Raw genomic sequence first — 25,207 nt, forward strand, 5'->3', positions numbered from 1 at the left:
TTTAAAAAAAATACGTTTATCCAGTCTACAAACAAAAAAAATCAAATATCTGGTGTTTCAATCTCTTAGTATTTAATTAAGATTTTTGTTAAATTTTTTGAAAAATATATTCACTTTATCTACAAGAAAATAAAAAATAAAGTATTTTGATATTTTAATTTTTTTGGAAACTGAATCCTTATTATCTAATATGCACAGACTTTGTCAATTTTGACCTTATCATAATAATCAATTTTACATATAATATAAATATTGATTTACGTTTATGTCCTAAATAAAATGTTGTTTTTACTTTCATAACCCTATATATTTTTATATGGTTTTGCTTATAGTGTAAATAAAAGGACAAAGTTGTTATTCCAAAATTGTAAAACTTTGACATTTTATTTACACTTTTAAATCTTTTAAATTTAAATAAAATAGGTTATATTAATAAATTTTAAAATATAAATTTTTTTTATATTTAAATATGAATTCATGATATAATTATTTATCTCAATAGGTCCTTACACAAATTAAAATATATAAGATTTTTTTTAAAAAAATACGTTTATCCAGTCTAAAAACAAATAAAAATCAAATATCTCTAGTTTAAATATATTATTATTTAATTAAGATTTTTGTTGAATTTTTTTAAAAATATTTGTGGAAAAATATATTCACTTTATCTACAAAAAAATAGAAAATAAAATATTTTGGTATTCCATTTTTTTTGGAAACTAAATCTTTATTATCTAATATGCACACACTTTGTCGGTTTTGACCTTATCATAATAATAAATTTTACATATAATATAAATATTGATTTACGATAAGCAAAACCATATAAAAATATATAGAGTTGTGAAAGTAAAAACAACATTTTAGTTAGGGCATAAACGTAAATCAATATTTATATTATATGTAAAATTGATTATTATGATAATGTCAAAATTGACAAAGTGTGTGCATATTAGATAATAAGGATTCAGTTTAAAAAAAAATTGGAATACCAAAATACTTTATTTTCCATTTTTTTTGTAGATAAAGTAAATATATTTTTCTACAAATATTTTTAAAAAATTCAAAAAAATCTTAATTAAATACTAAGAGATTGAAACACCAGATATTTTATTTTTATTTGTTTGTAGACTAGATAAACGTATTTTTTTAAAAAAATCTTATATATTTTAATTTGTGTAAGGACCTATTGAGATACATAATTATATCATGAGTTCATATTTAAATATAAAAAAATATTATATTTTAAAATGTCAAAGTTTTACAATTGTGAAATAACAATTTTGTCCTTTTATTTACACTATAAGCAAAACCATATAAAAATATATAGAGTTATGAAAGTAAAAATAACATTTTAGTTAGGGCATAAAACGAACAAATTTGTTATTTCACAATTGTAAAATTTTGACATTTTATTCACACTTTTAAATAGGTACATAGGTACTAGTAAATGTCACATGTGATGCACGTGGGAACATTTTTTATTATCAATAAATGTTGTTAATAAATAAATGAGTTGAGATTAGAAGAGATAAACATACAGTTAGTTAATAATCTTCATGATATTTTAGTAAGTATTAAATTCAATGTAATATGATATTTACAACATGTATTATAAAATGAGTGCGAAAAATTTTTGTTTAAAGATTTTATATGTCACAAGTCTAATTGAATTTATAAACCTTGCAAATAATGGTTGTAACAAATACTATAATTTTGTATAAATTTGACATTGAGAAAAATATATAATTTGATGTCATGACATATTGAATAAATAAAATATAAAAAATATAATAAATAATACATAGTATTGAAAAATTATTAAACCACTACTGATTTTGAGAAAATAATAATAATACATATAATGCATTCTAAACTTTAAATTAAATTACAACTAGAGCCGTCAATTTGGGTTAGACCCGCCGGGTCGGCCAGCCCCACCACACAATTTAAGAACTAAAGGTGGGCCAACCCGCCTAGGCCCGCGACCCGCGTGGGTTGGCCCGCCGGGGGCCTGGGTTGGCCCGTGGGCCTGGATAATTATTATTTTATTTTTATTTTTATTGTGATATATGTATTTTTAATAAAAGTTGTGAATTGTTTTTGTATTAATTACTTTATATAAAATTTACATATATGAAATCAATAATTAAAATTTTTATTAATATGTTTATCTTAATATTTATTTATGAAATAGAATTTATAATTAATTATAATGATTTTAATTTATTTTTATTTGTAGTGAGCCAACCCGCAGGCCGGACCGCCTAAGCCGCAGCCCACCTTGGGTTGGGTTAGGTTAAGGATTTTCAGCCCGCCGGGATGGTGGGCCGGCCCGCCAAAAGGTGGGTTTTTGTTGGGCCGGCCCGGCCCGCCATGGATTGGGCCATCTGACAGCTCTAATTACAAAGTTTTTTCTTTCTTTACATAACCATATTTTCTTCTTTCACAATTTTTTCGTTTGTCATCCATTAGTTATTCTTAAAAAAATAATTTTATCATCATCTTTAGTAATAATTCTTGTGAGATTTTCTCTATCAATTATTTTTATTTTTATATTTTTATTCTTTGATTCTTTTGTTGGATTATACTGAAATAATTCTTTGCAAGAGTATAAATAATTTCATTGTCTCCAGCCTCCATTATTCATGTGTTATTGTCTTCTATTACTTGCAAGTCAATATCGTTAATAATCAATGTAATAATGAATGTTTTTTATTTTAAATTTCATGCTAAGTTGTTCGAAATCTATTATTGCAATAAATTTTGTTTCTGAATTTTTGCTCGAATTTTGTATTATTTTGATTAAAAATGTTAACATTCCGTCTTTTTATTTCAACTGTCTTATCCATTTTGAGAATAAATGTATATATATTTTTTATTTAATGTCTCTAAAATCTTGTATTATATATATTGAAGTGATGTTGTCGTATAGATAAAGAAGATTTTATTAATAATTTGTACTAATATATAGGATCGAGCACTTGTCGCTTAACCAAAAACTATAACTGCGCTAGTAGTGCAACTCAAATATTTTAAACCGCACAGCAACCTAAACATCATGTTTCGACTGTTCTACCCAGCACGGACAATTATTGCACTAAACAATCTTCATTGCACTCCTTGTAATCAATGAGAATCGAACACATGACCTTATCTCTAATAGCAATTGTAGGACCGAACGCTTGTTACTTTACCAAAAGCTTAAAATTTAAATGTTCATTACTTACGATCATCGTTATTCTATAGCTATATATATTAACAGTTTAAAATAATGTATTATCAATAACTCTTGTTAGCCTATAGATATAATGTTTAATATAGTTTTATTTTGACACAATATTGATATTGATATTGATTCTTATGCAATTATTAACTCGATTTTCCATCATTTTGTTGAGTAATATTGAGCAAGTATGACATGTTTGGTACCATGTATTTGTTTTATTTTCTTTCTTATGTATGTATGCTCTGAATCGATATCATTTATTATGTATTTATTAATAAGTCACATATGTTAATCAAATTAAATAAAATTTTCATTTTGTAATGCTCTAATTTATGTGTTAATTCACTACAAGAAAACGTAAAAATACAACGAATTTTATCCGTTGTCGTAGGGGGTTAAAAATTGTTGTAACTGAAGACAACGTTGTTGTAGGCAGGAATCCGTTGTCTTTGAGAGATACGACGGATTACAATACCATCAATTACAACAATTTTAGACCTCTACGACAACGAATTTTATTTGTTGTCATTTTTCATATAAAAACAAAAAAATAATATACAAATTTCAATATTATAAATAAACCAAAATTTAAAAATAAAATTTAATATACAATTTTTTAGTATTACAAATCACTCAAAATTAAATTTTAATGCAATGCACACTACATAAAAATAAAAAAAATTCAAATCAAATGATTAACCGAAGCCGGTAACACTTTCTGGCTTCATAATCTGGGAAAAATCAGACAGGGAGACTAGACAAAGATGTCTCCTCCAAGCAATATTATTTATTCTGTATTTGTTAATAAGTGAGATATGTTAATTAAATTAAATATTTATTTTGTAATTTCTTAACTTATATGTTGATTATTTATTTTGTGACTATTGTTTTATGGAAAACAAATGTAATATAGATAATGCATTCTAAACCTTAATTTAAATTATTGCGCAATTATTTTTTCCTTTTTATTTGTCTATGAAAGAATCAATATTCACATCATCTTAATAAAATTTTTGTGATGATTTCTTTTTCTATCAATCATTTACATTTTGCATGCTATCGTTATTATTTTATTTTTTCGTTGGACATACTTTTTTTATTAATAAAAAATTTTAGTTACAAGAATAACAATACTTTCATCGTTCCCAACTACATTATGATATGTATCGTCTTCTATTACTTGTATGTCAATATCGTTAATGATTGATGTAATTGTTGGACATCCTCTTTTCTTTTTAATTTATTGTTTTTCAAAATCTAATTATCTATTTTTGCTTATAATGTTTTCGTTGTCGAAATTTTTGATTGAATTTACAATGTCATTAGTTAAAAACGTTTACATTTCATCTTTTATTTCAACCTTTTTTTTTAATTTTGAGAGTAAATGCATATTCTTATTTATTTTGGTGTATTTAATATTCCTTCATTAATTGTAAGACTATCTCATAATTTTTTTTTAATGGTTTTAGCTTTTATGAGGAGGAACATTAGTTAACTTTTTTTAATTTCAAATTTTGTATATATGATATGTGTGTGTTGGTGTATTTTTTATTTTTTTATTTTAGATTAAAACTTGACTCTACTTGAATTGATTTATTTCAACATGAGTGTGTAATTAATTAACATGTGTATATATATATATTAATAACTTTAAAAATCTAATATTTTTATATTTAAATATGAACTCATGATATAATTATTTATTTCAATAGGTCCTTACACAAATTAAAATATATAAGATTTTTTTAAAAAATATACGTTTATCTAGTCTACAAACAAATAAAAATCAAATCTGGTGTTTCAATCTCTTAGTATTTAATAATTAAGATTTTTGTTGAATTTTTTTAAAAATGTATGTGAAAAAATATATTCACTTTATCTGCAAAAAAATAAAAAATAAATTATTATTTTTTCCTTAACAAAATTTAACAAAATTTCAAAGATAAAGCTGATAAGTACTTTTTAGAAGCTGCTTCAAACACTACCTTAATATTCCCAACTTCGGAAGGATAGGAATGAATTCGAAACTTATGGTTACAAATCCAAACCAGCTCAAAAAAACAAAACGCCATCAGGCATACAAGTGAGTATTATCTATCTAGAATTTGTTGAGAAACGTCTTTTAGATGTGACATAAAATTTTACAAGTTCAGAAATTATATGTTATTTGGTTCTTATAAAGAGATAAATCTTCCAAAACATATCGTCACGGTCACATCATTTGTTCTAAATAGGGGGGGGGGAAAAAAAACAAAAATTGAAACAGAATCATTCTTCCATCAATGCGCGCATAAGATTATATTACAATCATGATTTTCCTTCTCTTTTGGACAACTCTAGATACAAGGTTAATTAAAATTCCGACATAAGATAAATTTTATTTTCTTGAGCGGATGGATTTCGATCTAGCATGTGGGGATTGGAACGGCGCAGATGCGGGCGATTTTCTTGGTATTGGGCGAGTCAATATACGGCTTAAGCGCCGGGTTCTTTATGTACTGGCAAAGACACGGCTCTTGCTCCTTCAGCTTCGTGCAGCACAAAGGCGACGGATCGCCTGACCCCGTTATCGCCGGCATGCACGGGCTCAGCTCCGTGGGGTTGCATGTCACCGCCGCCGTCTCACGTGCCTCCTCCAGCACCACCGCCACCACTAGCAAGCACCAGAATGCGACGCCAATGGAACCCTTCATCATGTTTGGATTAATTATATATTTGGTATATCTGCTGTACTTGTTTGACTGTGGGAAGGAGAATTTTGTGTGGTAGCTGAGTGAAGAACAGAGCCTGGAATTTATAGGAGTTGAGGAGACAAAGAAAAATGTCCACTGCGTAATTCGCAGTTAATTACATTAACGATATATTGAATAAAGCAATGCTTTTCTACGCGAAAGTTTAACTTTTCTACCTATCGAATTATATGTAAAATATACCTCATAAAAATATTGAGGTGTGTTGTAATAAATGAACATATAACAGAGAATAAACTAAAGAGTTCCATGTATAAAAAAAAGGAAAACTGCAAATTTAATTTGGTTTTGTATGTTTGTCACTTTGCGATTTTGGTCTTTTATGTTTTCATATTTCAGTTTTAGTCCTGCATGTTTCGATTTTTGGCAATTTCGATCATTTTTATTCGAAAATGCTTACGTGACATTGCACACGCCAACTCCATATCAGCACTGAATTGATGCCACGTCAGAGCCACGTCGAAAAAAAGGACTAAAATTGAGCCGAACTCGAACTTCATTTCGAGCCGAACTCGAGCCAAAATATTTGAAATTACCGAGCTCGAACTCGAATATATTCTTATTGAGCCGAATTTCAGCCTTAAAATTTTATCATTATTCGGCTCGATTCAATTCGTTTGCACCCCTACGCTACACCTTTTGTAATAAATTCGTGTGCTACTGTTAAAACACAATAATATGTCTTAGCAGTTTTTATCTTTTATTTAAAACTGCGAAAACACACCATCGTCCACGAATTTTCTGCCCCTAGGATTTGTGCATGTTATATTTTAAAAGAACGAAGTCTTATTCGGATTCCCGAGCGATGTTGGTGAATCATTGCGTACATGAGCCATCACTAATCACTACATCATCTTTTGAACAAAAAATAATTAAATTTTTTTTAGGGGGGAGTGATGTTATGGGCTCCATGCAATAATCAAAGCCCAAAGCCCATTGCTTCTACATGCAGTCCACAGAGCAAAGAGGGTGGTCTGTTAAAGATTCCCTCGAAGGAAGATTCAAGTAAATTCGAAAGGCAAATTCAAAAAAAAAAAAAAAAAAAAAAGTAAATTCGAAAAGGTGATCAATTTTTTATACTTTTCTCCTTATTTCTATACATAATATAAAATCCTCTCTCTTCATAAAAAGCTCTATTTATTCGTTAAATTGTTCCGGATTGTTTGGTTTTTTAAATTGGGTCAACTATCATGCTTTCTTTCTTTTTTTCTTTTTTTTTTTTTGAATGAGATTTTCTCGTCTGTTTGTGCCTAGCGATTTTTTTTTTCTAATATTTTTAATTAATTTTGTTTTTGGTCTCCCAAAATCCAGAATATTTTGGTTTGCTTTTACGGCGCTCTTGAACTGATTTTTTTACTCGATTTAATCATAATTATTTTTTGCATATGTTAGTATTTAAATTATAATTTATATTTATTTTGTTAGATTTGTTATGTGATAAAAATAAATTATTTACGATTCCTCAGTTTGATTTTATATCTGATTCATGAGATTAGGGAGTTCATTGAGTCCTATTTTAGCTTTAATTTTTTTTCTCTTTCAATGCAATTTTTTATGTCCTTAATTTTAGTTACGTTGTATGAATTTAGAATTTTGATTATTAGATGAAGTGATTATATCGAAATTTAATTTAAAAAATCATATAAAATATTCTCTTAAAAATTATCCTATGTCGATCCAATTTTTTTAGAGACGACTCTGAGATAAAGTGTGTTTGGAGAAAAATCGATTCCAAACTTTATTTTTATTAAAATGAAAATAATATACTTAACCAATATAACAATTATCTCTTTTCATTACCTAAAATTATGTATACTGACATCGCCAACAATGTATTTATATAATTATTATTGCATTATAAAATTTATATAAAAATATTTTATCTTTTTAAAACATAAATGCTTGAAATTTTCTATAAGAATAATAAAAACATGAAAAATGAAATGAAAATTTTTGTATAAATGCACAAAATATGTAAAATAATAATAATAATAATAAAAATTATGTAGATGAAAAATATAAAAAGATGCAAAATATTTTAAAATGGGACATGAAAAATAAAAGATGCAAAATATTTTTATAAAGGGATGTGAATCCGAGAGAAAATTAGTTAACAAATAATTGAGAATTATTTTGGACCATGATGAGTTTTTTAAGGATACAAATGTCGAATTATAACTCTAACTATTAACTATGAACAAAAAAATGGAAACATCGGTTTTAAGGGTGTTCAAGACGTTGAAGTAGGTGAACTCTTGACCAAATGTAGGAGTTTAATTTCCTTACCAACATTTTTTTGGACTAGTTTGTCATACAAAACTTGTCTAATATGGTTTACTTGACTGACGTAATTTGCAACATATTGCATTGATCCGGTAGTTTATCCAATAAGCACCGAAAGATAACGACTGCGGATTTTCACGTCATTAAAAAAATGGAAACAAGAAGAATATCTCAATGTTGTTTCTAATTTTTAATTAAAAAATCATAGAAGTTGAAACAAAATTTGGTATTCACACACCGGCGAAATAAAGGGAAACTTGATCAATTTCTTTCTCAAACATGATCGTGGCAATATTTAGCGTTGAAAAGGGAGAAGGCCGAATGAATTAAAGTGTGAGACCGAGTGCTTTCTGAGGTGTGGACACTGGAGATGCAACATAGGACACGTGGTGCTGACAACTCTAGATGACAAAATGTTTTATTTTATTTTATTTTTATTTTTTAATTTATGGACCAATTTATATATAAGTTTATAACCGACCGAAAATTCTAAAATTTTCAATTTCGGTAGTTTCTGAAGAATCAAATAATAGAAGCCCCTAAAAAAATTAATACAATATCGTCGATCTAACAACAAATCTCAACTTTAAGATGAAACCTCGATTCAAGAGACCGTATTCCGGCCAACTTTGGAAGCAGGTTTTGAATAATTCGAACCTTTTTGTTAATACATGAAACCATCTCAAAAACAAAAACAAAAACTTCGTTTAGATGTTACATGAAATTTTACAAGTTCGGAAAGTTATATATATAATTTTTTGGATTCTTATAATTAAGAGATAAATTAATCTTCAAAAACATGATCGGCAAGCTCTGTTTCTTACAGATGATTTCAAGAAACAAGGGAAAGAGGGGCGGGTTAAATGAGTTATACTTCCATGAATGCATTGAAAACACAACAATTATTTTCCTTAATTTCCTTTTCGACACCCCCTGGCCAAGTTTCGACACATCGATAATTAACTGGAGATACGTACATGCAAGAAAATCCCCACAGAACATACTAATGAAGGAACAAATTAAAACATGCACGATGATATTTTATTTTTCTTGAACTGAAATTAAGAGATTTAATTTCTAGCTAGCATGTGGCGGGGGTGTGGACGCCGCAGGTGGTGGCGATTTTCTTGGCGTTGGGCGAGTCAACATACGGCCTCAGCATTGGATTCTTCATGTACTGGCAAAGGCATGGCTCTTGCGCCTTCAGACTGGTGCAGCACGCAGGCGACGGATTGCCGGAACCCGATATCGCCGACATGCACGGGCTCAGCGCTGTGGGGTTGCATGTCACCGCCGCAGTCTCATGTGCCTCCTCCAGCACCACCGCCGCAACAAGTAGGCACCAGAATGCGACACCAATGGAACCCTTCATCATGTTTATTGATATTGATTATTTGGTATATTTGGTCTATGGAATTGAGTTCTTTCAGTTTGGGAAGGATAGTTTGTGTATTGAGTGAAGAAAATCGAGTGCCTGGAATTTATAGGAGTTGGGATTTGGGTGGCAAGAAAAATATCCTCACATTTTCCAAAAAAACATATAAACAAAATAAAAGAAAAAAGGTCTCCACGGTTGATTATATTTACGTCTTTCAAAACATTATATTGAAATTTATTTATTTTTAAAAAAACAATGTATTGAAATATTATAAATATTATGTTATTTATATATATATATATGTATATAAAGATTAATATAAATAATAAGATAATAACATTAAAATTTTATTGAAATGATTATTTTTTAGAAAAAAACATTATGCTTAAATTTGTTTTACATCTTTGTTCTTTTTTTTTTATCCTCACAATTTCTAAAGTCAACCCAGGTTTGGGAGTTAAAAAATCATAATAATATCACCTCTTTTAACGTATTGAGAAAAATAATTTCATTTCGATTATACTATGATTTTGTTATGATAATTTGGGATTTTTTTCCATATTGCGTAATTATTTGGTACCAATATAATTTTCTAAAAGATATTAAAAAATATATAAAACTTTCTAAGTTGTCAAAAAGAATTAAAACTATTACACTTGCAACTATTCGAAAAGAAAAACTTCCACTATTTGAATTTTTAAAAGGAAAAATTGTTTTTTTCCATCTTCTATATTTCAGATTTCAGTTTTAGTCTGTTATCTTTATTTTTTCGACACTGTTAGTCCTTTTTCTATGTGGCGTTTATATGACACCAATGTAGTATTGGTGTGGAGCTGACATGTATTATATCATATAAACATTTACGAAGAAAGAGAACTGAAATTGTCTAAAATCTAAATATACAGAATTAAAATTAAAATATAAAAACAAAAAAAATTAAAATCACAAAATGATAAACATTCAAAACCAAAATTACAGTTTTATCTTATTAAAATCCAAAAAAAAAAAAAACAGATGTTTCCCAAAAAAAAACTTTTAGAAAAAAATACAAATTGAAAGTCAATCTGCGGACAGATAACAAAACTATAAATATTTATTTATTTATTGCTTTATCTTTTAAAATTCAGAAGTCACGTTTAGAATCCCAATGTTGATAAATAATATCAACAACTGCGTACATCAGCAATAAAGACATCATATTTTTATTTGTGAACAAATAATCTAACTATTATGTTTTTTAGAATTATGAGATAATATAATAATTATTTTGTTGACAAAAGATAATCATGACATACGGGTTCCACGTAAAATTTCTAAAAATGTTAGATGAATCATGTGCAACAATTCTACTCATTTATATTCAAGAAATAAGTTTATTTTGTTGATATTTGTAATAAAATAGAACGGTCTAAATTTCTATAATAATATTACAAATGTCAAAAAACCTGGTCACGTCCTTCCAAGTGTACCACATGAACCAACTTTCTGTTAATTACTCGATTGTATGTACACACTACACAGTATTTGGGCCACGCAGTCGCAGATAACATATTTAATTCCATTACACTGTTCGAGGTCTAAATAAAGACAATTTTACGCCTTTTATTACGTGAAAATGTGTGATTCTGAATTATCACCAAAATCGTTAGGGTAAATTTAAATTTTTTTTTTTATATATATTCTCTTCAAAACAAAATACTGCCGTGGGGCTTCATTTCCTTGTTTGGTATCCAAAAAATATATATTAATTTATATTTAAATAACCTTTTTATTTTATAATAACATAAATATCTATACAATATTATAATACATGAGAGTGTTAGATTAACTATTTTTTGTCATTTTAATGGTTGTATCAAATTACTCCTACTAATATTAACTAAATATAGCATATAAAAAAACCCAATTTCTCACATTTTTCTTCATATTATTTTCCTAACCACCCTTTTTTTTAAGGGCAAATTATTTTAAAATCCCCAAACCCAAACATTTCTTTCTTTTAACTCCCTACACTCAAATTTATTTGTTTCAACTCCCTAGTGGTCCCCAAATTTGTCTTAACAAAGTGTTTAGCATTTAATCCTTTGTACGTGGCATTGTTTTACCTATCGAACCCGTTCAGGCCAAGCAGAACTATCGGTTACGCAAGGTTTCCAGCCGATATACTCTGGATTAGGGTCCAACATGCTTCCATAAGATGAATTAAATTCAAATACCTCTTTGACCATAGTGTCGTCGGGTCATACCTGCCGAGTTTTACGAAGTGCTCCTCACACTCCAACCACGCAGTCGCAACAGATGGTTTCTGCACAAGCTCCTTCAACGACACCCAGCACAGCCTTAATTCGTTTTCTACCTTAAGGCGTATGGTATATGAATTTAATTATAAAATATGAGCATGAAAGAACAAGAGACTTTAGAAAAATTATTCAGACATAATATTATTACATAAATCAACTCCTTTGAAGAGGAGAAGACAACTTGTTTAGCTACTCATAGTAGCTTTGTTCTTGAAATACATAAACAGAAAACTTATTACAATAGAAAGAGAAATATTACAACAATTTATTTGTAAAAAAACTGAAGGAAATGCTCGATGTCTTCAGCTTCCTTGAACGCTTGTATTTATAGCTGAGGTTCCACTCGTTTCACCGAGAAACTTCAGGGAATCTTACAGCTATTTTGTCTTGTCCTTTTATGCCATTATTAATGGCATCTTTAGCTAGTGGATGAGTCACCCGTTATCCACCTTGTCCTGTTATACCATTATTGATGACATCTTTTAGTGGAGGAGTCACATGCTGTCCTTTTTCTTTTGGCTCTATCTTCCTCACATGCCTTTTTTTATTGTTGTCGGGACATCTTCTGCTTTTGCAGTGGTCCCCTGAAAAAATGCATCTTTGGTGGTCCCTGTCCACCTTTGCTTGTCTCGAAAAATTCTTTTCGATCCGTTCGGGGTCTGAAAGTTTTTTTCGAATTCTGGCTCTTTCTGGTTTGGACACTCTGGGCAGATGTTTTCTGACCATCTTCCGATATGAGCCATGTTACAAAATTTTCAGCGAGTCTTTTTACTCCCCGGCAGCTTGTTGTTCCACAAAAAGTTTCTCTTCTTTTCGAAGAGTTCTTCCGCAAAAGCCGTAGTTTTTCCTGTCATTGTGTTTAACAAGAATGATCCGTTCACAGAATTCTGATAAAATTTGAACGAAAACTTGACCTTGTCCATCTCGGTGAGACAAACCCAAATACCCCATGCCCTTCTGGTTGAAATTTCATCTTCTCCAAAAGTGGACACTAATGGTATTTCTTCAGATAGGGGATCCTTGATGAATTTTTGATTATTCATGTCAGGTCTCCTCAGCTTGATGAAATGAAAGGGCTCGTGTGATCCTTTTTCGGTTGGTTCTGGAGCTGCACTAAAGAAATATAATTCAAACACATCTCCTCTGGACAAATGGCCGTTATTTGCCCATGTTTCTTGGACTGCTTCCTGAATCCATTTTGGTAACTGTGATATCTCCGGAAAGCTTGGTGACGTTGTATAAACTGAGGCCAAAGCCCTAAATTCATACCAGAGCTTTACATCCTTAGGATTGACATTGTTTTTTAGCCAAACCCTTGGATATATCTCTGCTACATCAACCTTGCAAGTGTTAGGGTTAATTTCACTTCTTGTACTTAATTTCTCCCACCTCTGTTGATAAACCTGAAATGGAGAAATAATAGCTAGGTTAGTATCGATCTTAGATTTGCCCTTGCCTGTGTTGGGCCTAGGATTGATCTCTTCCTCTTTTACCCCAGAGGCGGAGGGTTGACTTGATGAGTTATTATTACGCCTTAAACGCATATAAATCTCAATTGTGAGATTAATGTTTTTAATGCATTAACAAGGCCCTTTTCTCTATGTTTTGATGATTAACAAAACTAGGTTAAAATGTTACTAATGTTTACAATGGGCTTATTACAGAGTTAAAATTTTCAAGTTGAATTAAGGCTCAATTGTGAACAAGTTTATTCAAGATCAGAAACAAATTTCGAAGACTTAAACTGCTACGAGTTCGGAAGCTCCGATTGGAGTTCGGAACCTCCGATCAGGATCAGAAGGACCTTCGGAAGCTAAGGGACGATCGGACGTTTCGATCAAGGTTCGGAAGCTCCGATCTATTTTCAAGGAATTTTATATTGTTCGGAAGCAGAACGAAAGCTACGAAGTGATGAGATCGGAAGCACCGATCATAGATCGGAAGTTTCGATCTGCAACGGCGGCCTGATAATCTTGTCCGGAAGACTTTTGCCCGACAACATATTAATGAGTCGATCGGAAGCTCCGAAGTGGGATCGGAAGTTCCGATCCTGTACAAACCGCGTGACTCAGAATTCAAATTTCGGAAGCGCCGATGCTGGGAACGGAAGTTCCGATCGATGCTGAATTTTCATCTATAAATAGAGGCATTCCGAGACCATTTCAAGCATTTCAACATCTTCAAGTCTCTCAATCCTCTTAAGCATTATTTGAGCTATTTGTTGAGCAATTTGTAGCCCCTTTGAGCTTTCAAAATATATTCATATATCGAGTTGTATCCGGGGTTGTGAAAATCGTTGGTGTAAACACTTGAGTGTGAAGCCAAGTGTTGTGTGATTGTTGAGGCTATCCTTGGAGCCCTTAAGGCCAAGTGTTGAGTTGTATCGGTGCGGTGATCGTGTTGAGTTGTACGGCTATCTGGAGCCATCAAGGCCAAGAGTTGAAGTGCTAGTGGATCCTTGGTTAATCGATCTTAACCAAGAAGGGGAGACGTAGAGGATTTATCGTCGAACTTCCATAAACATCTCTTATCCCTTTTACTGCTTTATTTACATTACACATTTATTTACTGCACTTATATTTGATTGTTTTAAGTCTTCCGATTGCGTACTTGCATAATTGCTTTAAATTGCTAAAGTTGTCAATAGAACCTAAATCCCCCCCATTAGGTTCTAACAAGTGGTATCAGAGCCACCTTTTTACAAAATATTTTCAAAAAGGTTTTTATGGCAAATCTAGCGAGCGACTATGCTCAAGGGCAATCAACAAATCGTCCTCCTCTTTTCAATGGCATAAACTATGGATATTGGAAAAATTGAATGTCCCTATATATCCAATCCGTAGACTATGACCTTTGGAAGGTTACTGTAAAAGGTCCCTACATACCTACTAAAGAGGTTGAGGGTGTCAAAATTCCTAAATGAATGGACGACTTTTCAAAGGAGGATATGAAACTTATATCTCAAAATGCTAAAGCCATGAATATTTTTCATTGTTCCTTAGATATGAACGAGTAAAACCGGATCTCAATGTGCTCATCCGCTAAAGAGATATGGGACAAGTTGGAAATATGCCATGAAGGGACTAATCAAGTCAAAAAGACGAAGATCGATCTACTCCAACTCAAATACGAAACATTTGAGATGGAAGCCAATGAGGATATTGACACAATGTTCCGAAGGCTTACTCAAATTATTAATGAGCTAGCCCAACTTGGGGAACAATATCCAACCAAGCAAGTGTGGAGGAGAGCTCTACGCGCTTTACCCAAGAAGTGGGATGCCAAGAGGACGTCTATCATAGAATCCAACAAAGGCGACACCGCTTCCTATGACCTTGATCAACTCCATGGGACTCTAAAAACCCATGAGTTGGAATTGTCTACAAGGAAGGAAATAAAGAAAGAAGATATCAAGGCAAAGGGGATTGCTCTATCTAGCCAATCCAAAGAAGAAGATGAAGATGATGATATGACACTCTTTGCAAGAAAATTCAAAAGATTTATGCGAGGAAAAAACTTCAAAAAGAAGATCGAAAAAGAAGTAACATGCTATAATTGTCAACAACAAGGCCACTATACAAATGAGTGTCCTCTCAAGAAAAAAGTTGACAAGGAAAAGAAGAAAGCACTCATAGCCACTTGGAGTGATAACGACGATGACGAGGAGGAAGCTAACATCTGCCTCATGGCTAAAAGTGATAACATCGTCTCCGACGACGATGACGAGGTACCTTCCTATGACGAACTACTACATGCATATAAACATATGTTTGATATGGCTAAATCTCTTAGAAAGGAAAATAGAAATCTCAAACATGAATTAGAAACTAAGGAGCATGAAAACCTAAGATTAAAAGATGACATAGCTCACTTAGAAAAATCTTTTGATAAGTTCAATGCTAGTAGTAATAATTTAAATAATTTACTTAGCATGCAGAAATGCAGTTTTGATAAGGGTGGAATAGGGTATGGTAAGAAATCAATTGACTTTACTAGCCTAATTGATAAGGCAAAAATGAGATTACCTCCTACATGCTCTTATTGTTGTAAAATAGGTCATGTTAGATATAAATGTAGATCTTTAAGATATTAATATGTTCAAAAGAGCTATATGAAATGGAGGCCTAAGAGTACTTAACAACTCATCAGTCGGCATTATGAGATCATGATCTAAGGGAGTTCATCATAGACCGGTTTAAACTGCCTTGACTTGCGATTGGTCTTCCTGATGAACGCTGCTCTGTCCAAGGAAATAGGTTTTTAAAGTGGCCATAGCCCTACCTACTACTGAGAGCACTCTTAGAAAGTGGCGATGATGTTGCTATGAGAGACTGAACTCTTAGAAGTCTATTTTGTATCTCTCTTTTCTAACACTGTGGACCCAAAAGAACTAAAGGGTACCAAAATCAATTCTTGCAGGGAAATAGAAAAACTATTCTTCCTAGCATATGGTATCTAGACAGTGGATGTTCTAGACATATGACGGGAAACAAGGAGCTACTCCAATCGGTCAAACCAAAGGAGAAAGGAACTGTCACCTTTGGAGACAACAGCAAAGGAGTTATCGAAGGAATAGGCTCAATAGGTATATCTGAATCCTGCTTGATTGATGATGTACTCCTAGTGAAAGGGCTTAAGCATAACTTACTAAGCATAAGTCAATTGTGCGATAGAGGTTATGAAGTCAAATTCACTCCCCAACACTGCACTATATCACTCACGACTGACAAATCCATAAATTTCAAAGGATATAGAAGTGAAAATGTATACAAGGTTTCTTTAAACAATTTATCTTTATCAAATATTAAAAGCCTTGTATCCTTGAATGTTGATGATAACATTCTTTGGCATAGACGACTAGGTCATGTTGGTCCTAGTACCATAGAAAAACTTTTTAAACTTGATTTAGTTGTTGGTATGCCAAAACTCAATTTAAAATTAGATTCTGTTTGTGATGCGTGTCAACTTGGCAAACATACAAGAGAATCTTTTAAAAGCAAAAATTTTGTATCTACTTCTATGCCCCTTGAACTTCTTCACCTAGATCTATGTGGTCCCTTGAGAAACGCTAGCCTAGGAGGGAAGCTTTATGCATTTGTCATTGTGGATGATTTCTCACGTTACACGTGGACATTGTTTTTAGCCCACAAAAATGATGCATTTGATTATTTTAAAACTTTTGTCAAACGTGTTGAGAATGAGAAAAATCTTTCAATAAAATAGATCCGTAGTAACCACAGAACTGAATTTCAAAATGAGAGTTTTACAATTTTTTGTGAAGAGAAAGGCATCGGTCACAATTTTTCTTGTCCTAGGACTCCTCAACAAAACGGGGTCGTTGAGAGGAAAAATAGGACACTTGTGGAGATTGTGAGGACGATGATATGTGAGCATTCTCTACCAAAATATTTTTGGGCTGAAGCAATGAACACTGCTTGTTACATCATTAATGAAAGAGTTGATGCCCAGCTAGCCAACTTGTGGCTAAGGGCTTTGAGAGTCTCTTTTTGTAAACAATCTTTGTTTAATATAATATACGGTCTTTAAATGACATTCACTTTATCTTATTATTATATAATGATATACTATTATTATTTTGATAAAGACCTTGAATATACTAAAGTAAGATGAGATAGTGAATATAGAGAGATCACTGTCATGAAACACATCTTATGTTCACTGTATATTCTAAACAGTTCCTAGTCAATTGAGCCGTCCACAAATAAGGATAAGGATCGCTCGAGATTAAGACTAGCATTTGCAATGCCGAGTACCACGTTTCATTGGTATGGAACATAGAGATGTTCGAAGCATGCAAATGGATATTCATATGATGAATGATCGAACTACCCTATTCGGACTTTCCAAGTGGTTATCACTTATCGAGTGGATATAGTCCGCGGTTTTGGTTGTACACCATTAGTCCTTATTACTTGAAACATCATTGAGACTCTATATGCTAGTACTATGCTTTGACTCGTTTACCGACTCTATTAGGATCATCAGGTGTCGGGATTGGGTACAGTTACGACACATATAGGAGTCGATGCTTTGTTGTCAAGGATTCACCGCACACTTGCGAGTGTGGATATCCTATGCAATCTGAGGAGATATTAGTGTGACGAATCTCTGGCCAGAGCACATGATGTGTTTTAGGTTACTTGGTTTCCTAGTAGCACATGCGATGTCACTATTTGATCTTCAAGATGCATTGCATAGTTATCGAATCTCGAACGACTCTCGATGTACCAATGGTTGTTGATTCGATCGGGATATATGGATGAAGAGACCGTACTGTACGCTAACCAAAATTTATTGGTTCTTGCAGGCACTATCAGTGATACCTAGGGAATCATGGGGCGATGTTGCTAGGCGCTCTTACCATGATTCATTGGGTAAGTCGGAAATTGTTGTTCCGAGTCACAAGGAGTTGTGAGCCCATGGCTAGCTGTATCCCTGAACCATTGAGGGTCACACAAGTAATGGATTTTTAATCTCCATTGAGATAATTAAATTTAAAGAGTTAAATTTAGTGAATAAAAAAGTGGGACTTCTTATTTAAGAGTAGAGGTAGTAAGATTTCCTAAAATGACATATTGATGGACATTTTTGGAAACCACTGAATTCGGATTCAGAAAATTTTTCTTGACTTTAAAAGATGCAGAAAAGGTTTCTGTGCACATTGATGAAATTGGTTTATCAATCTGAGTCACGATAAATTTTATATTAATTTCTGAACATGCGGGTTTTGTTTGTCAGGCTTGAACTTATGACTAATGGGCCCTAAGCTGTTAGCAGCCCACATTATAAATAAGTTATTGCAGTACAGAAATTGACACAACAAGGTCATAATTTCGAAAACCTAGAGAGTTTTCTCTCAAGGAATTCGGTCGCCCCCCCTTTCCTCTACTGTGTTCGAAAATCAGTTTGTGAATTTTTGAATTTGCAGTCTGATTTAACAGATCATATCTGTTCTATCTCATCGTAGAAACTTCTGATAGACTTTGTAGTGCAGTCTATCAGAGGGATTAAACTTTTGTTCATGGACCTGATTGAAAAAACGTTCGTTCATCAGTTCCTGGGATATACAACAAGAGCAGTTTAATCTGTTGGTGTCCATAATCTCGCTTCGAGATTTTAAGGCAAAATTTACATTGTTTAAATTTTATGTTATCAATTTTAATCGTAGGAATTTGATACCCATATGGAATCGTTCCATATAAAATTTTAAAACTTTCGCTGCAACGGGTATCACTTTCTTTTCGATCCGGAGAACGACCGTGTTCCAACAGTGGTATCAGAGCCAGGTTGTTCTCGGATTTTACGATTAAAATATTGTTCAATTGTACAAGCCTCGATTTTTCAGAAAAATAAAACGAAATTTTTTTTTTTTTTAAGTTTCCGGGGGGGCTGCCCGCTGCCCTGCGCGCAGCTGGGCCCCCGGCCCGATTGTCGGGGACTGCCCGGGATTGTCCCGGGCAGCCCAGAAAAATTAAAATTTTATTTTTTTGAAATTTTGAATCTCAGCCCGTTAATTGTTATCGGGCCCAGTTTTTTGCCCGATTGAAAATTGTTTTCAGTTGGTCCACGAGGCAATGGGTCAAAATTGTTTGAGCCCAAAATTTTTAAGAAAATTAATTTTTGGATAAATTTTGAATTTTGGAAATTTATAAATTTAATCCAATAAATTAAATCTTTAATTAATAATTTTGGTACAATTGATAATAAAATATGATTTTATGTATAAAATTGGATTTTATATGTAAAATATGATTTTATGGATAAACTAGATAAAATATTATTTTATATATAAAATAAGATTTTATGTATGAAATATGATTTTATCTATTTATATTTATTGTCATTGCATGATATCCAATAAATTAATTTTTGAATTAAATATTATTGGATAAGGATGATCGATTGCCATGACCAATATTATAGGTGTATGTTATGTTGTTAAATTTGGTTTTAATTATTGTTGTTGGATTTATTAATGGGCCTGGTTTATGGCCCAATATGAATTGTCATATGTAATAAAAGTGGGCCTGGTTTATGGCCCGTTCCCACCCCTTAAATATGTATCCCCTGCTTGTCATCGAAATTTATTGTAAATTTTAGACTTAGTGAGAGATGAAGATTTGAAGATAAAGGTGGGCCCAACAGACAATAAAGACCGAAGAAATGTAAATTGAAAGCTCAATGTAATAGGATTGCATTGCATACTTACATATTACCTAGGATTGGACTTAGACTCGTGATTGACAACCACGGGTCGATTAGTAATGGAATCGATCATCCTAAAATAATATATGATATTATTGTTGTATGCATGTTTAGACAAAATTGTATGAATCCCGCAAGCATACAAATTTTAGAATGATGAGACAAATTTTTCGAAATTAAAATCTCTCATTTTAAATATGATTTAAAATTGATATCAAGATAAACAAAAGGGCATTTAAATATTGTTTAAATGTTCCTACCTTCCATCAACGATCAATGTATGAGATGCTACCCGTGGATACGGTCCGGCTCATATTATTGGGGGGGGGCCCGTTCGTCGGAAAGCTGTACATTGGATCGGCATATGTTGTAAGTTGGATGAAACTCCCATGGGATTGGCTCATATTATTGGGGATCCACATGGCGACCGTCGATCACAACTTAATATTGATGGGTCATCTTGACGTGTCACAATAAACGGCGTCATATTATTGGGCCCTTATTGGACATGAGGTAAAAACATGGAGGTTGCTTTGGAAGAAATTGGGCTCTACCATTTGAAAATTATGGTTGGCTGATATTATTCGGGACTATAGTTTGTCAATTGGACTCCATGTTCCCACTAAAGAAAATGTTTCTCGTTTTCACTAGAGGGTAGTGAAATCGTTAAAATAGTGGGAGTGAGATTCATAAAATAAATTTTGCCTTATTTTATGTCTTAGTAAATTAATTAAACAATCACTGATTATTGTCTGTTTCTTTTCAGTATTTCATTAAGATGAATTCGCGCAATCCACTATTCTCTATTCTCGAACAAAACAAACTGACTTGCGCAAACTATACGGAATGATTCCGTAAGTTGAAGATTGTCTTGACCTCGGAGAAGATGTTCTACGTGTTAGAAAAATCTCCTCCAAAGGAAGCACCAGCTGATATAAGTCCGGAAGAGTTGGCCAAACTTGATAAATGGTGAGACCATGATATCAAGGCCAAATGCTATATGCAAGCTTCGATGTCTGATGAACTCCAGAGGCGATTTGAGGATATCGTGAATGCTGCTGACATTCACGCACAACTCAAGGAACTTTTTGGGGCTCAATCGAGAGTTGAAAGGTTCGCTACAGTAAAAGAGTTAATGACGTGTCGCATGCGTGAAGGGACTTCGGTCCGTGATCATGGGGTACGCATGATTTGGCTCATTCAGAAGTTGGTAATGCTTGAATTGGTATTGGAGCATGAACTCAATGTGGACTTATTACTTCTCTCTCTTCCTTCATCGTTTGACGGTTTTGTGGTAAATTTCAATATGAACAAGATAGAGGCCTCCCTTGAAGAGATGGTCAATATGTTTGTAACTTATGAAGCCACTTTAAGGAAGGATAAACTGGTTCTCTTGGTGGGCTCCTCTTCTTCTGGTAAGAAGGGGCCAAGTACAAAGGATAAGAAACGTTATGCCCCATCCAAGAAAACCGAACCCGAGAAAAAGAACAAGACAAAGGCTTCAAACGGTGAAAAATCCAAGGATGTTTGCCATCACTGCAAGAAACCCGGTCATTGAAAACGTAACTGCAAGGAATATCTCGAGCAGTTGCGAACTGCGAAGGGTATGTTTTATATTGAAATAAATGTTTCACTTAATACTACTTCTTGGGTATTGGATACTGGATGTGGATCTCACATTTGTAATGATTTGCAGGTGATGACAAGAAGTCGCAAGCTTAGGATGGGTGAGACCCAGCTGAGACTCGGAAATGGTTCTCGAGTTGAAGCAAAAGCTGTGGGAGACATTTGTTTAATTTTGCAGAATGATTTTAAGTTATTTTTTAGAGATGTTTTATATGTGCCAGATTTGGTTAAAAACATTATTTTTATTTCTATGCTTGATAGAGATGGTATTTATTGCAATTTTGTGAATGGGATTTGCAATATTTACAAGAATGAATGTTTAATTGGATGTGGACAACTTGAAAACGATCTATATAACTTAAAATTAAAAGACGTTCCAATTAATTATATTGATAAACCGGTAACAACAAATAAAAGGAAAATTGATAATCAAAACCCGGCAAACCTTTGGCATGCTAGGCTAGGTCATGTTTCCTCAAGGAGGATGAACAAGCTAGTGGGAGAGGGCATGTTTGATATGTCTGATATTAACTCTCTAACTACTTGTGAGTCCTGCCTGAAAGAAAAAATGACTAAATCTCCTTTCAAAGGAAAACCTGAGCGTAGTCAAAATCTATTGGATTTGATCCATACAGATGTTTGCGGACCATTTAGTATTGGTACAAAATTTGGTCACACCTACTTCATTACCTTTACTGATGATTATTCTAGGTATGAGTACTTATATTTGATGAAATATAAGTCTGAATCATTTGAAAAGTTCAAAGAATTCAAGGTTGAAGTAGAAAACAAACTAGGTAAGAGTATTAAAGCACTTCGACCAGATCGAGGTGGAGAATACTTAAGTACCGAGTTCTTGGATTATCTAAAAGAGAATGAGATTCTATCTCAGTGGACTCCTCCTATGACACCTCAGCTGAATGGTGTTTCGGAGCGTTGCAATCGAACCTTGTTGGACATGGTTCGATCTATGATGAGCTTTACTGAGCTCCCACCTTCGTTTTGGGGCTATGCTCTTGAAACGGCGGTATTGTTGTTGAATAACGTCCACACTAAAGCAGTGGACAAAACACCATACGAGTTATGGAATGGCAAAGCTCCTAAGTATTCGTACTTGAGGATTTGGGGATGTCCTGCTTACGTGAAGCAGACAGTGGGAGATAAGTTGGATAGTCGATCCACCTTATGTTATTTTGTAGGATATCCAAAGAATTCAATCGGATATTATTTCTATCATCCTACTGAAACAAAAGTATTTGTTTCAAGGAATGCCACTTTCTTGGAGAAGGAGTTCTTATTGGATAAGAAAGGCAAGATGATGGAACTCGAAGAAATTCGAGAAGAACCCGAGATACAAAATAACGATCCTATACCTCAAGAATCATCACAAGACACGCCTATTACTAGAAGATCCGAGAGGACTTCTAGGCCTCCTATTAGATATGGTCTTCTTCTTGAAGGGGATCAAGTGAACCCGACATTGGATGTGATCCAAGAAACTTCAAGGAAGCAATTTGTGATGCGGATTCGAATTTATGGCTTCAAGCTATGCAGTCGGAAATAGATTCGATGCATACAAACCAAGTTTGGTCTTTAGTAGATCCTCCCGATGTAATTGTTCCAATAGGGTATAAATGGATCTACAAGAGAAAACTTGGGCCTAATGGAAAGGTACTGACCTACAAGGCACGATTTGTGGCAAAAGGTTATACTCAAAGACAAGGAGTTGACTATGATGAAACTTTTTCACCAGTCGCAATGTTCAAGTCCATAAGAATCCTTATTGCCATTGCTGCATGGTATGACTATGAGATATGGCAAATGGATGTGAAGACTGCATTCCTTAATGGAAACATTAAGGAAGAGATCTATATGATGCAGCCCAAGGGATTCACATCCATGGGAAGCGAGCATAAGGTATGTAAGCTTCAGAGATCGATCTATGGTCTCAAACAGGCATCAAGAAGTTGGAACTAGAAATTTGATAAAACAATAAAGGACTTTGATTTCATCAAGAACCCGGAGGAACCATGCGTGTACAAGAAAGTAGTTAAGGATGCGGTAACATTCTTAGTACTTTATGTTGATGACATTCTACTCATTGGAAATGATGTAGGGATGTTGCAGTCAACAAAGATATGGTTGCCAGGTAGATTCTCGATGAAGGATTTGGGTGAGGCGTCCTATATTCTAGGGATACAGATCTATAGAGATAGATCTAAAAGAATAATAGGACTTACTCAAGCTACATACATCGACACTATATTGAAAAGGTTTTCAATGGATGAGTCCAAGAGAGGACATCTACCTATGTGTCATGGAGTCTCTCTATCCAAGTCTATGTGTCCCAAGACTGACGAAGAGATAGAGAAAATGACACACATACCATATGCGTCAGCCATAGGGAGTATCATGTATGGGATGATATCTACCAGACCAAATGTGGCATTTGCTCTGAGTGTCACGAGCAGATATCAAGCCAATCCCGATCAAATGCATTGGAAAGCCGTGAAGGATATTCTTAAGTACTTGAGAAGAACTAAGAACGTATTCATGGTTTATGGAGGAAGAGAACTGAAATTGGAAGGCTATACCGACTCTAGCTTCCAAAGTGACGTGGATGACTCGAAGTCAACCTCTGGATTTGTGTTCATGCTCAATGGCGGTGCTGTCTCTTGGAAGAGTTCCAAGCAGGACACCACAGCGGATTCCACCACTGAGGCAGAATACATTGCGGCATTAGCTGCTGCTAAAGAGGCCGTTTGGATGAGGAATTTCGTCCAAGAGTTGGGCGTTATTTCTGAAGCTGTTGGTCCAGTCCCAATGTACTGTGACAACACGGGTGCCATTGCTCAGGAAAAGGAACTAAGGTCTCATCAAAGATCCAAACACATACTGAGGAAATACTACATCATCCGGGAGATCGTGGAAAGAGGAGACATCACTGTCGAAAGAGTGGCTTCTGCAGACAATATTGCTGATCCACTTACTAAGCCCTTGCCAGGACCATTATTTGACAAACATCGCGAAGCAATGGGACTACGTAGTATGACTAGTTGGCTTTAGGGCAAGTGGGAGATTGAAAGAGTTGATGTCCCGCTAGCCAACTTGTGGCTAAGGGCTTTGAGAGTCTCTTTTTGTAAACAATCTTTGTTTAATATAATATACGTTCTTTAAATGGCGTTCACTTTATCTTATTATTATATAATGATATACTATTGTTATTTTGATAAAGACCTTGAATATACTAAAGTAAGATGAGATAGTGAATATAGAGAGATCACTGTCATGAAACACATCTTATGTTCACTGTATATTCTAAACAGTTCCTAGTCAATTGAGCCGTCCACAAATAAGGATAAGGATCGCTCGAGATTGAGACTAGCATTTGCGATGCCGAGTACCACGTTTCATT

The sequence above is a fragment of the Henckelia pumila genome, chromosome 4 (genome assembly GCF_033568475.1).
Source record: "Henckelia pumila isolate YLH828 chromosome 4, ASM3356847v2, whole genome shotgun sequence".
In the NCBI taxonomy this organism is placed as follows: domain Eukaryota; kingdom Viridiplantae; phylum Streptophyta; class Magnoliopsida; order Lamiales; family Gesneriaceae; genus Henckelia; species Henckelia pumila.